This window comes from Strongylocentrotus purpuratus, unplaced genomic scaffold (assembly GCF_000002235.5).
Source record: "Strongylocentrotus purpuratus isolate Spur 01 unplaced genomic scaffold, Spur_5.0 spur5_scaffold_9, whole genome shotgun sequence".
Classification (NCBI taxonomy): Eukaryota; Metazoa; Echinodermata; class Echinoidea; order Camarodonta; family Strongylocentrotidae; genus Strongylocentrotus; species Strongylocentrotus purpuratus.
This window is the reverse complement of record NW_022145615.1, coordinates 11301669-11317411: the sequence shown is the minus strand read 5'-3', so window position 1 is coordinate 11317411 and position 15743 is coordinate 11301669. Positions and strand designations below refer to the sequence as shown.

Sequence of the window (15743 nt, the reverse complement as noted above, 5' to 3'; positions counted from 1 at the left end):
CTTGTTGGAATGTCTCACTTCTACAACTCATGCAGCTTTTTTGATAAAGCAGACTACTAAAATATACCAATCCATTCCTCCGATACCTATATAGGCATTTTATTTATTTTACATATTCCATTTTTATGTCCATTTTTATATACGATTTTAAATACATTTTTTAAGTACATTTTTAAGTACATTTTTAAGGTGACTTAGCCTTTGTTCAGTACTGTTTGTTTGTTTTCTTGAACATCAATTTTTTTTTTTTTTTTTTTTTTTTTTTTTTTTTTTTTTTGGTTGTTGTTAAATGTCTACCTGTAACAATTTGAGAGAATGCCTAAGTAAATGCAACCATGACTTAAACACCTTGCATGAATTTTTATCGCTTGATAATATTGATTTTTGTCCTTGTAAGAAATATTTTACACCTGATGAGTTTAATACATACATTACAAACAAAGCAAAATCTGCAAATCCACTTTCATGTATCCATTGTAATTCAAGAAGTCTTCTTCATAGTTTTGATAATATCACTGAATTCTTAAACAGTGTGAAACTAGAGCCTACAGTACTATGTGTCACAGAAACCTGGTTCCAGGAGCACACCATACACCCTTTGTGTAATATAGATGGTTATGAATTTGAAGGCGTTAGCCGCTTGTCAAGAAGGGGTGGAGGAGTTGGGATTTTTGTAAACAATAATGTGCAATATATAAGACGTCCCGACTTAGAACAGACCGATAGCTGTATTGAAAGTGTATTTGTGGAAATTGTCAATAAGAATTCTGGTATAATTGTTGGGTCAATTTATAGGCCTCCGGATCAGTCTGTTGATGATTTTTTAGAGAGATTCTCAAATGTTTTTAGCGTTGTAAATAGGGAAAATAAAATAATTTATTTATTAGGTGATTACAATATCAATTTATTGAATGTAGGTAAAGTGCAACATGTTGATAATTTCATCAATTTACTATTGTCGCATCATATGTATCCGTTGATAGACCATCCTACCAGAATCACTGACGACACAATTTCTTTGATTGATAATGTAATTACTAATAATGTAGACAATGTTGAATCAGGAATATTTATAACAGACATCAGCGATCATTTACCTGTATATTGTATTAGCTGGAATGATATTCAATCTCAGCAAAATTTGAATAAGCCTTTAAGAATAATCAATGATAAAAGTATAAATTGTTTTTTAAGATCCCTTCAGATGGTCCAATGGTCTTGCCATAATAACAATCCAAATGTAAATTATGTGCAATTTTTAGAGAAGTTTTTAAATGTATATAATCTGTGTTTTCCTTTAGAATGTTTGAAAAAAACACCCCAAAAAAATAAACCATGGATCAATCCTGATATTCGTAAGTTGTCAAAGAAAAAATGTCGTTCATATCGACTTTATCTGAGAAACCCAACACCGTATCGAAAAGAAGTGTACAGAAAATGTCGGAATAAAGTCAATAATATGATTAAACAAGCTAAAAAACACTATTTCATGGAAAATTTTGCAACAGCCAAAGGGAATATGAAAAAGACTTGGAACATAGTTAATTGTGCAATGGGTCGTGTAAATAAAAAGTGCAGTATTAATTTTTTGATATCTAATGATCAGGTGTTACATGATACCTCCAAAATTTGTATTGTATTTAATGAATATTTTATTAGGTGATACGTACGTAGACGTATCACCTTTTGATTTCGTCAAGATTTTTATTATTTATTTATTTATTATTATTCTTCCTCGAATTTGTTCGCAGGATATCTCAAGACTGAACGAAGCCATTGTTATGAATCTTTCAATGATGATAGATCTTAGTCTAACTTAGAACTGCGTGACTTTTCAAAGACTCAAAGTCATCGTGACGTCATCCAGGCGCCATTTTGTGAAAATCAACTAATGATCATATCTTTATAACGAATAATAATTTTTCATTCATATTTATCATGATTAAGATCAATATCCGTCCGGTCAAGTTGAGGTCAATAAACGTGCGTAAATGCGCGCGTGCGCGCTCGTCCGCGCGTTTACGCGCGCGCAAAAATTAAAAATGCTCTAAATCATCCCAAATTTTTTTTGCATACGTTTCAGGCCATATGGAGCATTTGATAAAAAAATTACGCACACGCGCATGCGCGCGCATTTTCGCGCGTACTGGCATTTTGCAACATAGAATCGTCGATTTTTTTCTGTCATCATATTCGGTACATTTTGATGATTTGTTCACCTTTTATTAACGCAATGAGCGTCCGTCAAAGTTGACAGCACGCGCGGATTTGCGTTATCTTTATCCACAATACATGGGCAAAAACATGCCTATATAAAATTCATTGTAACTCTTTAGAATAGATAGAAACTCCTAATATTTTTTCATATTTGGATAGATTATGAGTCGGAGATATGATTTCATGTCTCATTTGATCCTCAATTAACTCATGACGTCATCATAATGGCCTTCAAACTCAAAATTTTAATTTGCATATTATGACGTCAGCATATTTTTGGAAAATTGATTGTATCTCTGTAAATATGGATCAATTTCTTTTTAATTTTGATATGTTCTAGCTGAGACAATTTTCTACAAATGTAATGTTCACAATTTTTATTTTTGACAAAAGTATCATAGTGTATTTTTGCGATTAAAGGAGGCATGTCAATTTTTCGCATTTTGCGTGTATTCTCTATGGGACATGACTTTTTCTCAAAACTGGATTCTACACTCCTGTCTTTCGCGAGCAAAATCTCCGTTGTTTTAGCTTCATTTTCGCTGAGCTTCGGATATGTTGTAGCTGAGACAATGAGCTATCACAAGTGTGCCCTTTATTTTTCGATTAGATGCCGGGATCATGCTCATATTTCACTTGCAAAGTAGGATTTCTGAATTCCATTTCCTGTTTACGTGTAATCGCTATGGGAGATGTTTTGGTATATCGGTAACGCACTTGACTTCCAACCTCGAGATCCCTGGTTCGAGTCCGGGTGTCTCCAACACTTTTTTTTCTCACTTTTTTTTCCTTTTGACCTTCACTGTACCATCTCCTTTGATTATTTAAACACGTAGATTCGCAAATAATGTCATAAATAACCCTTTTTACTTTATTATTACCCTATTTTCACTTAATCCATTACTTTTTGCGTGTAATCCCTATGGGAAATGACTTTTTCTCAAATCTGGAGTCTACATTCCTGTCTTTTGCGAGCAATATCGCCGTTATTTCGGCTTGGATTTTGTTGATTTTTGAGTATGTTGTAGCTGAGATTATATGCTATCTAAATCAACCCTCATTTTTTCAATAAGATGTCATGATCGCGCTCATGATCATGATCATGATCATCACGATCATCATTATCATAATGATGCTAATCATTTATCAATTACATTTTCATTTCTTTGAATAAGATAAAATCGTCAAAAGGTGTTCTTCATGATGTAAATTAGAGTCAAATGTGTAACTGGTTACTGCACAGGGTCAAAGGTCATATATTGTTTCAATCTATCTTCCCTAGATCCATGATGATCAAGGAGACACAATTTAATCTTGACATATGAATAGATCATTATGGGAGAAGCATATGAATGGGAGAAGCAAAATAATATATCGTGTAATGCATTATTCGTTATGTAAACCATTATCATACGTATCACCTAATTCGTCTAAGTGACGAATTAAAGTCTAGTATTTATTTTGTGTCTGTATAGAAGAAATTATTATTATTAGGTGATACGTAACGAAGTCTACGTATCACCTATTGATTTCGTCAAGATTGTTATCAGGTGGGCTGTATAACGTACAGACCACCTTATAATTTCGTTAGAATTGCCTTTATTTATTTATTTATTATATATTTTTCTTATTTCTAACCACTTTTTTGTTGGCAAGATAACTTGGAAATGGCTCAATCAAATAATTTGAAATTTGGCACACATATGTATAGGCATATGTACAAAGCACAATAACGTTTTCAACATTGACCTTCACTGATGACGTCATCTAGGCGCCATTTTGTAAAATTTTACGAAAATCAACTCCTGATCATATCTTCATAACCAAAAGGTATTTCTGATTCATATTTATCATGATCAGGGTCAATATCCGTCCGGTCAATTTCAGGTCAAATAACGCGCGCGTGCGCGTACGTCCGCGCGTCAATGCGCGCGCAAAATTTTGAAATGCTCAAAATCGTCTCAAAATCATTTTGCATACGTTTTAGGCCATTCTAAGCATTTTTTTAAAAATCGCGCACACGCGCATGCGCGCGCGTTCTCGCGCGTAAAACTATTAGACACCATAGAATCGCCATTTTTTTTTCTTCATAATATTCCACATATTCTTACAAACAAATTGATACCATGTTTGTCTCTTTATGACTATAAATAATTGAATAATCGACCGTTTAACATAAATTTCAATGCGCGCGAGCTCTTGTAATACATAGCATATATGGGCAAAAACATGCCTATGCAAAATCCATTATAGCTCTTTAGGATGCAAGGTGACCCCAATTTTTTTTTCATATTTTGAGAGAGTATGAATCAGAGATATGATTTCATGTCTCATTTGACCCTCAATTAACTCATGACGTCATCATAATGGCCTCCGAACTCAAAATTTCAATTTGCCTATTATGACGTCAGCATTTTTTTGGAAAATTGATTGTATCTTTCTAAAAATTGATTAATTTTCTTTAAAATTTTGATATGTTCTAGCTGAGACAATTCTCTACAAATCCAGTTGTCACAATTTTTCATTTTGACAAAGGCATCATGGCGTATTTTTGCGATTAAAGGAGGCAAGCTAATTTTTTCACATTTTGCGTGTATTCTCTAAGGGACATGACTTTTTCTCAAAACTTGATTCTACATTCCCGTCTTTCGCGAGCAATATCTACGTCGTTTTAGCTTCATTTACGCTGAACTCCAAATATGTTGTAGCTGAGACAAAAAGCTATTTCAAATGTACCCTTTATTTTGTCTCAATTTTTTGTTGGATCAGCCCACCTATACTTGTTCCAAACAAGTATTACAAATCTAGTTAGGTGATACGTACGTAGACGTATCACCTTTTGATTTCGTCAAGATTTTTATTATTTATTTATTTATTATTATTTATTATTATTCTTCCTCGAATTTGTTCGCAGGATATCTCAAGACTGAATAAAGCCATTATCATGAAACTTGCTATGATGATAGATCTTAGTCTAACTTAGAACTGCATGACTTTTTAGAGGGTCAAAATTATCGTGACGTCATCCAGGCGCCATTTTGTGAAAATCAACTAATGATCATATCTTCATGACGGAAAAGTATTTCTCATTCATAATTATCACGATTAAGATAAATATCCGTCCGGTCAAGTTGAGGTCAATAAAAGTGCGCAAATGCGCGCGTGCGCGTTCGTCCGCGCGTTTACGCGCGCGCAAAAATTTAAAATGCTCCAAATCATCCCAAATTTTTTTTGCATACGTTTCAGGCCATATGGAGCATTCGATAAAAAAATTACGCACACGCGCATGCGCGCGCGTTTTCGCGCGTACTGGCATTTTGCAACATAGAATCGCCGATTTTTTTCTGTCATCATATTCGGTACATTTTTCCAAGCATTTTGATAATTTGTTCACCTTTTATTTACGCAACGAGCGTCCGTCAAAGTTGACAGCACGCGCGGATTTACGTTATCTTTATCCACAATACATGGGCAAAAACATGCCTACATAAATTTCATTGTAACTCTTTAGAATAGATAGAAACTCCTAATATTTTTTCATATTTGGATAGATTATGAGTCGGAGATATGATTTCATGTCTCATTTTATCCTCAATTAACTCATGACGTCATCATAATGGCCTCCAAACTCAAAAATTCAATTTGCATATTATGACGTCAGCATATTTTTGGAAAATTGATTGTATCTCTGTAAATATGGATCAATTTTCTTTTTAATTTTGATATGTTCTAGCTGAGACAATTTTCTACAAATGTAATATTCACAATTTTTATTTTTGACAAAAGTATCAGGGTGTATTTTTGCGATTGAAGGAGGCATGTCAATTTTTCGCATTTTGCGTGTATTCTCTATGGGACATGACTATTTCTCAAAACTGGATTCTACACTCCTGTCTTTAGCGAGCAAAATCTCCGTTGTTTTAACTTCGTTTTCGGTGAGCTTCGGATATGTTGTAGCTGAGACAATGAGCTATCTCCAATGTGTACTTCATTTTTCGATCATATGCCGGGATCATGCTCATATTTTACTTGCAAAGTGGGATTTTAGAATTCCATTTTCGTTTACGTGTAATCGCTATGGGAAATGTTTTGGTATATCGGTAACGCACTTGACTTCCGACCTTGAGATCCCGGGTTCGGGTCCGGGTGTCTCCAACAATTTTTTCTCCACTTTTTTTTCCTTTTGACTTTTCACTGTACCATCTCCTTTGATTATTTAAACACGTAGAATCGCAAATAATGTAATAAACAACCCTATTTACTTTAGTGTTTCCCTATTTTCACTTAATCCATTACTTTTTGCGTGTAATCCCTGTGGGAGATAATTTTTTCTCAAATCTGGATTCTACATTCCTGTCTTTTGCGAGCAATATCGCCGTTATTTCTGCTTTGATTTTGTTGATTTTTGAGTATGCTATAGCTAAGACTATGTGCTATCTAAATCACCCCTCATTTTTTCAATAAGATGTCAGGATCCCGCTCATGATTATGATCTTCATCATGATTATCATGATCATCATTATCATAATGATGATAATCATTTATCAATTACATTTTCATTTCTTTGAATAAGATAAAATCGTCAAAATGTGTTCTTCATGATATAAATTAGAATCAAAGGTGTAACTGGTTACTGCGCAGGGTCAATGGTCATATTTTTTCAATCTATCTTCCCTAGATCCATAATGATCAAGGGGACACAATTTAAACTTGACATATGGATAGATCTTAATGGATGAAGCATTTCATAAAATAATATGATATCGTGTAATGCATTCTTTATTATGTAAACCATTAGCATACGTATCACCTAATTCGTCAAAGTGACGAATTAAAGTCTAGTTAGGTGATACGTACGAAGTATACGTATCAACTATTGATTTCGTCAAGATTTTTATTATTCACAAAAAATTATTATTATTCTTCCTCGATTTTGTTCGCAAGAAATCTCAAGAACGGATAAACGCATTGTCATGAAACTTGCTATGATGATGGATCCCGGTCTAACTTAGAACTGCGTGACTTTTCAATGACTCAAGGTCATCATGACGTCATCTAGGCGCCATTTTGTGAAAATCAACTCATGACCATAACTTCATAACAGAAAGCAATTTCTCATTCATATTTATCACGATCAAGGTCAATATTGGTCCGGTCAATTTCCGATCAATAAATGCGCGCAAAAATGCGCGTACGCTTACGTGCGCGCGTAAATGCGCGCGTAAAATTTTAAATTGCTTAAAATCGTCTTAAATTTTTTTTGCATACGTTTCAGACCATTTTAAGCATTTCATAAAAAATCACGCAAAACACGCATTTTTGCACATTTTCGTTCGTCACGGCCGAACGAAAAATAATCGCCCAGCAAAAACTTTTGACAGAATATTCCTCATATTTTTCCGAACAATTTGATACCCTTTTTATCTCTTGATCTCTATTAATAACGGAATGAGCGTCCGTTCAAAATAACCGTCCGTACGCACGATTTTTGCAATACATAGCATATATGGGCAAAAACATGCCTATAAAAAGTCCATTGGGATGAATAAGGACTGCCAATTTTTTTTTCTTATTTAGATAGAGTATGAGTCGGAGGTATGATTTCGTAACTCATTTGGCCATTAAGTACATCATGACGTCATCATAATGGCCTTGGAAGTCAAAATACAAAAATGCATATTATGACGTCATTATATTTATGGGAAAATGTGTGTATTTCTCTCAATATTCATTGATTTACTTTTAGATTGTAATATGTTGTAGTCGAGGCAATCCTCTACAAGATCAATACACACTAAATTTCATTTTAATGACGTCATCATAGTACAAAATTCAATTAAAGGCCACTTGTCAGAATTTTCTTAATTTGCGTGTTATGTCTATGGAAGGTGAATTTCGTTCACATTGTGAATCTACATGACATCAATCTTTCAGCACCATCTCGCTCATTTGTGCTCTATTCCCTCCCAGATTCTGGTATGTTATAGCTGAGACCATGGGCTATAAAAACGGTGTACTTTGTTTTTTAATCAGATGTTGGGATCATGTCGGAATTTTCAATCGAAAGTTGAAATTGCAAATTTTGAAGAAATTATTAGGTGATACGTACGAAGTATACGTATCAACTATTGATTTCGTCAAGATTTTTATTATTCACAAAAAATTATTATTATTCTTCCTCGATTTTGTTCGCAAGAAATCTCAAGAACGGATAAACGCATTGTCATGAAACTTGCTATGATGATGGATCCCGGTCTAACTTAGAACTGCGTGACTTTTCAATGACTCAAGGTCATCATGACGTCATCTAGGCGCCATTTTGTGAAAATCAACTCATGACCATAACTTCATAACAGAAAGCAATTTCTCATTCATATTTATCACGATCAAGGTCAATATTGGTCCGGTCAATTTCCGATCAATAAATGCGCGCAAAAATGCGCGTACGCTTACGTGCGCGCGTAAATGCGCGCGTAAAATTTTAAATTGCTTAAAATCGTCTTAAATTTTTTTTGCATACGTTTCAGACCATTTTAAGCATTTCATAAAAAATCACGCAAAACACGCATTTTTGCACATTTTCGTTCGTCACGGCCGAACGAAAAATAATCGCCCAGCAAAAACTTTTGACAGAATATTCCTCATATTTTTCCGAACAATTTGATACCCTTTTTATCTCTTGATCTCTATTAATAACGGAATGAGCGTCCGTTCAAAATAACCGTCCGTACGCACGATTTTTGCAATACATAGCATATATGGGCAAAAACATGCCTATAAAAAGTCCATTGGGATGAATAAGGACTGCCAATTTTTTTTTCTTATTTAGATAGAGTATGAGTCGGAGGTATGATTTCGTAACTCATTTGGCCATTAAGTACATCATGACGTCATCATAATGGCCTTGGAAGTCAAAATACAAAAATGCATATTATGACGTCATTATATTTATGGGAAAATGTGTGTATTTCTCTCAATATTCATTGATTTACTTTTAGATTGTAATATGTTGTAGTCGAGGCAATCCTCTACAAGATCAATACACACTAAATTTCATTTTAATGACGTCATCATAGTACAAAATTCAATTAAAGGCCACTTGTCAGAATTTTCTTAATTTGCGTGTTATGTCTATGGAAGGTGAATTTCGTTCACATTGTGAATCTACATGACATCAATCTTTCAGCACCATCTCGCTCATTTGTGCTCTATTCCCTCCCAGATTCTGGTATGTTATAGCTGAGACCATGGGCTATAAAAACGGTGTACTTTGTTTTTTAATCAGATGTTGGGATCATGTCGGAATTTTCAATCGAAAGTTGAAATTGCAAATTTTGAAGAAATTATTAGGTGATACGTACGAAGTATACGTATCAACTATTGATTTCGTCAAGATTTTTATTATTCACAAAAAATTATTATTATTCTTCCTCGATTTTGTTCGCAAGAAATCTCAAGAACGGATAAACGCATTGTCATGAAACTTGCTATGATGATGGATCCCGGTCTAACTTAGAACTGCGTGACTTTTCAATGACTCAAGGTCATCATGACGTCATCTAGGCGCCATTTTGTGAAAATCAACTCATGACCATAACTTCATAACAGAAAGCAATTTCTCATTCATATTTATCACGATCAAGGTCAATATTGGTCCGGTCAATTTCCGATCAATAAATGCGCGCAAAAATGCGCGTACGCTTACGTGCGCGCGTAAATGCGCGCGTAAAATTTTAAATTGCTTAAAATCGTCTTAAATTTTTTTTGCATACGTTTCAGACCATTTTAAGCATTTCATAAAAAATCACGCAAAACACGCATTTTTGCACATTTTCGTTCGTCACGGCCGAACGAAAAATAATCGCCCAGCAAAAACTTTTGACAGAATATTCCTCATATTTTTCCGAACAATTTGATACCCTTTTTATCTCTTGATCTCTATTAATAACGGAATGAGCGTCCGTTCAAAATAACCGTCCGTACGCACGATTTTTGCAATACATAGCATATATGGGCAAAAACATGCCTATAAAAAGTCCATTGGGATGAATAAGGACTGCCAATTTTTTTTTCTTATTTAGATAGAGTATGAGTCGGAGGTATGATTTCGTAACTCATTTGGCCATTAAGTACATCATGACGTCATCATAATGGCCTTGGAAGTCAAAATACAAAAATGCATATTATGACGTCATTATATTTATGGGAAAATGTGTGTATTTCTCTCAATATTCATTGATTTACTTTTAGATTGTAATATGTTGTAGTCGAGGCAATCCTCTACAAGATCAATACACACTAAATTTCATTTTAATGACGTCATCATAGTACAAAATTCAATTAAAGGCCACTTGTCAGAATTTTCTTAATTTGCGTGTTATGTCTATGGAAGGTGAATTTCGTTCACATTGTGAATCTACATGACATCAATCTTTCAGCACCATCTCGCTCATTTGTGCTCTATTCCCTCCCAGATTCTGGTATGTTATAGCTGAGACCATGGGCTATAAAAACGGTGTACTTTGTTTTTTAATCAGATGTTGGGATCATGTCGGAATTTTCAATCGAAAGTTGAAATTGCAAATTTTGAAGAAATTATTAGGTGATACGTACGAAGTATACGTATCAACTATTGATTTCGTCAAGATTTTTATTATTCACAAAAAATTATTATTATTCTTCCTCGATTTTGTTCGCAAGAAATCTCAAGAACGGATAAACGCATTGTCATGAAACTTGCTATGATGATGGATCCCGGTCTAACTTAGAACTGCGTGACTTTTCAATGACTCAAGGTCATCATGACGTCATCTAGGCGCCATTTTGTGAAAATCAACTCATGACCATAACTTCATAACAGAAAGCAATTTCTCATTCATATTTATCACGATCAAGGTCAATATTGGTCCGGTCAATTTCCGATCAATAAATGCGCGCAAAAATGCGCGTACGCTTACGTGCGCGCGTAAATGCGCGCGTAAAATTTTAAATTGCTTAAAATCGTCTTAAATTTTTTTTGCATACGTTTCAGACCATTTTAAGCATTTCATAAAAAATCACGCAAAACACGCATTTTTGCACATTTTCGTTCGTCACGGCCGAACGAAAAATAATCGCCCAGCAAAAACTTTTGACAGAATATTCCTCATATTTTTCCGAACAATTTGATACCCTTTTTATCTCTTGATCTCTATTAATAACGGAATGAGCGTCCGTTCAAAATAACCGTCCGTACGCACGATTTTTGCAATACATAGCATATATGGGCAAAAACATGCCTATAAAAAGTCCATTGGGATGAATAAGGACTGCCAATTTTTTTTTCTTATTTAGATAGAGTATGAGTCGGAGGTATGATTTCGTAACTCATTTGGCCATTAAGTACATCATGACGTCATCATAATGGCCTTGGAAGTCAAAATACAAAAATGCATATTATGACGTCATTATATTTATGGGAAAATGTGTGTATTTCTCTCAATATTCATTGATTTACTTTTAGATTGTAATATGTTGTAGTCGAGGCAATCCTCTACAAGATCAATACACACTAAATTTCATTTTAATGACGTCATCATAGTACAAAATTCAATTAAAGGCCACTTGTCAGAATTTTCTTAATTTGCGTGTTATGTCTATGGAAGGTGAATTTCGTTCACATTGTGAATCTACATGACATCAATCTTTCAGCACCATCTCGCTCATTTGTGCTCTATTCCCTCCCAGATTCTGGTATGTTATAGCTGAGACCATGGGCTATAAAAACGGTGTACTTTGTTTTTTAATCAGATGTTGGGATCATGTCGGAATTTTCAATCGAAAGTTGAAATTGCAAATTTTGAAGAAATTATTAGGTGATACGTACGAAGTATACGTATCAACTATTGATTTCGTCAAGATTTTTATTATTCACAAAAAATTATTATTATTCTTCCTCGATTTTGTTCGCAAGAAATCTCAAGAACGGATAAACGCATTGTCATGAAACTTGCTATGATGATGGATCCCGGTCTAACTTAGAACTGCGTGACTTTTCAATGACTCAAGGTCATCATGACGTCATCTAGGCGCCATTTTGTGAAAATCAACTCATGACCATAACTTCATAACAGAAAGCAATTTCTCATTCATATTTATCACGATCAAGGTCAATATTGGTCCGGTCAATTTCCGATCAATAAATGCGCGCAAAAATGCGCGTACGCTTACGTGCGCGCGTAAATGCGCGCGTAAAATTTTAAATTGCTTAAAATCGTCTTAAATTTTTTTTGCATACGTTTCAGACCATTTTAAGCATTTCATAAAAAATCACGCAAAACACGCATTTTTGCACATTTTCGTTCGTCACGGCCGAACGAAAAATAATCGCCCAGCAAAAACTTTTGACAGAATATTCCTCATATTTTTCCGAACAATTTGATACCCTTTTTATCTCTTGATCTCTATTAATAACGGAATGAGCGTCCGTTCAAAATAACCGTCCGTACGCACGATTTTTGCAATACATAGCATATATGGGCAAAAACATGCCTATAAAAAGTCCATTGGGATGAATAAGGACTGCCAATTTTTTTTTCTTATTTAGATAGAGTATGAGTCGGAGGTATGATTTCGTAACTCATTTGGCCATTAAGTACATCATGACGTCATCATAATGGCCTTGGAAGTCAAAATACAAAAATGCATATTATGACGTCATTATATTTATGGGAAAATGTGTGTATTTCTCTCAATATTCATTGATTTACTTTTAGATTGTAATATGTTGTAGTCGAGGCAATCCTCTACAAGATCAATACACACTAAATTTCATTTTAATGACGTCATCATAGTACAAAATTCAATTAAAGGCCACTTGTCAGAATTTTCTTAATTTGCGTGTTATGTCTATGGAAGGTGAATTTCGTTCACATTGTGAATCTACATGACATCAATCTTTCAGCACCATCTCGCTCATTTGTGCTCTATTCCCTCCCAGATTCTGGTATGTTATAGCTGAGACCATGGGCTATAAAAACGGTGTACTTTGTTTTTTAATCAGATGTTGGGATCATGTCGGAATTTTCAATCGAAAGTTGAAATTGCAAATTTTGAAGAAATTATTAGGTGATACGTACGAAGTATACGTATCAACTATTGATTTCGTCAAGATTTTTATTATTCACAAAAAATTATTATTATTCTTCCTCGATTTTGTTCGCAAGAAATCTCAAGAACGGATAAACGCATTGTCATGAAACTTGCTATGATGATGGATCCCGGTCTAACTTAGAACTGCGTGACTTTTCAATGACTCAAGGTCATCATGACGTCATCTAGGCGCCATTTTGTGAAAATCAACTCATGACCATAACTTCATAACAGAAAGCAATTTCTCATTCATATTTATCACGATCAAGGTCAATATTGGTCCGGTCAATTTCCGATCAATAAATGCGCGCAAAAATGCGCGTACGCTTACGTGCGCGCGTAAATGCGCGCGTAAAATTTTAAATTGCTTAAAATCGTCTTAAATTTTTTTTGCATACGTTTCAGACCATTTTAAGCATTTCATAAAAAATCACGCAAAACACGCATTTTTGCACATTTTCGTTCGTCACGGCCGAACGAAAAATAATCGCCCAGCAAAAACTTTTGACAGAATATTCCTCATATTTTTCCGAACAATTTGATACCCTTTTTATCTCTTGATCTCTATTAATAACGGAATGAGCGTCCGTTCAAAATAACCGTCCGTACGCACGATTTTTGCAATACATAGCATATATGGGCAAAAACATGCCTATAAAAAGTCCATTGGGATGAATAAGGACTGCCAATTTTTTTTTCTTATTTAGATAGAGTATGAGTCGGAGGTATGATTTCGTAACTCATTTGGCCATTAAGTACATCATGACGTCATCATAATGGCCTTGGAAGTCAAAATACAAAAATGCATATTATGACGTCATTATATTTATGGGAAAATGTGTGTATTTCTCTCAATATTCATTGATTTACTTTTAGATTGTAATATGTTGTAGTCGAGGCAATCCTCTACAAGATCAATACACACTAAATTTCATTTTAATGACGTCATCATAGTACAAAATTCAATTAAAGGCCACTTGTCAGAATTTTCTTAATTTGCGTGTTATGTCTATGGAAGGTGAATTTCGTTCACATTGTGAATCTACATGACATCAATCTTTCAGCACCATCTCGCTCATTTGTGCTCTATTCCCTCCCAGATTCTGGTATGTTATAGCTGAGACCATGGGCTATAAAAACGGTGTACTTTGTTTTTTAATCAGATGTTGGGATCATGTCGGAATTTTCAATCGAAAGTTGAAATTGCAAATTTTGAAGAAATTATTAGGTGATACGTACGAAGTATACGTATCAACTATTGATTTCGTCAAGATTTTTATTATTCACAAAAAATTATTATTATTCTTCCTCGATTTTGTTCGCAAGAAATCTCAAGAACGGATAAACGCATTGTCATGAAACTTGCTATGATGATGGATCCCGGTCTAACTTAGAACTGCGTGACTTTTCAATGACTCAAGGTCATCATGACGTCATCTAGGCGCCATTTTGTGAAAATCAACTCATGACCATAACTTCATAACAGAAAGCAATTTCTCATTCATATTTATCACGATCAAGGTCAATATTGGTCCGGTCAATTTCCGATCAATAAATGCGCGCAAAAATGCGCGTACGCTTACGTGCGCGCGTAAATGCGCGCGTAAAATTTTAAATTGCTTAAAATCGTCTTAAATTTTTTTTGCATACGTTTCAGACCATTTTAAGCATTTCATAAAAAATCACGCAAAACACGCATTTTTGCACATTTTCGTTCGTCACGGCCGAACGAAAAATAATCGCCCAGCAAAAACTTTTGACAGAATATTCCTCATATTTTTCCGAACAATTTGATACCCTTTTTATCTCTTGATCTCTATTAATAACGGAATGAGCGTCCGTTCAAAATAACCGTCCGTACGCACGATTTTTGCAATACATAGCATATATGGGCAAAAACATGCCTATAAAAAGTCCATTGGGATGAATAAGGACTGCCAATTTTTTTTTCTTATTTAGATAGAGTATGAGTCGGAGGTATGATTTCGTAACTCATTTGGCCATTAAGTACATCATGACGTCATCATAATGGCCTTGGAAGTCAAAATACAAAAATGCATATTATGACGTCATTATATTTATGGGAAAATGTGTGTATTTCTCTCAATATTCATTGATTTACTTTTAGATTGTAATATGTTGTAGTCGAGGCAATCCTCTACAAGATCAATACACACTAAATTTCATTTTAATGACGTCATCATAGTACAAAATTCAATTAAAGGCCACTTGTCAGAATTTTCTTAATTTGCGTGTTATGTCTATGGAAGGTGAATTTCGTTCACATTGTGAATCTACATGACATCAATCTTTCAGCACCATCTCGCTCATTTGTGCTCTATTCCCTCCCAGATTCTGGTATGTTATAGCTGAGACCATGGGCTATAAAAACGGTG

At 34.4% G+C, this 15743-nt stretch overlaps 1 protein-coding gene across 1 annotated transcript in view; it reads left to right on the top strand.

The window, feature by feature from the left end:
• Positions 1-15743, top strand: part of LOC755081 (deleted in malignant brain tumors 1 protein-like) — a 56494-nt gene that overhangs the window by 11199 nt on the left and 29552 nt on the right. The gene's annotated exons all lie outside the window — the stretch shown is intronic.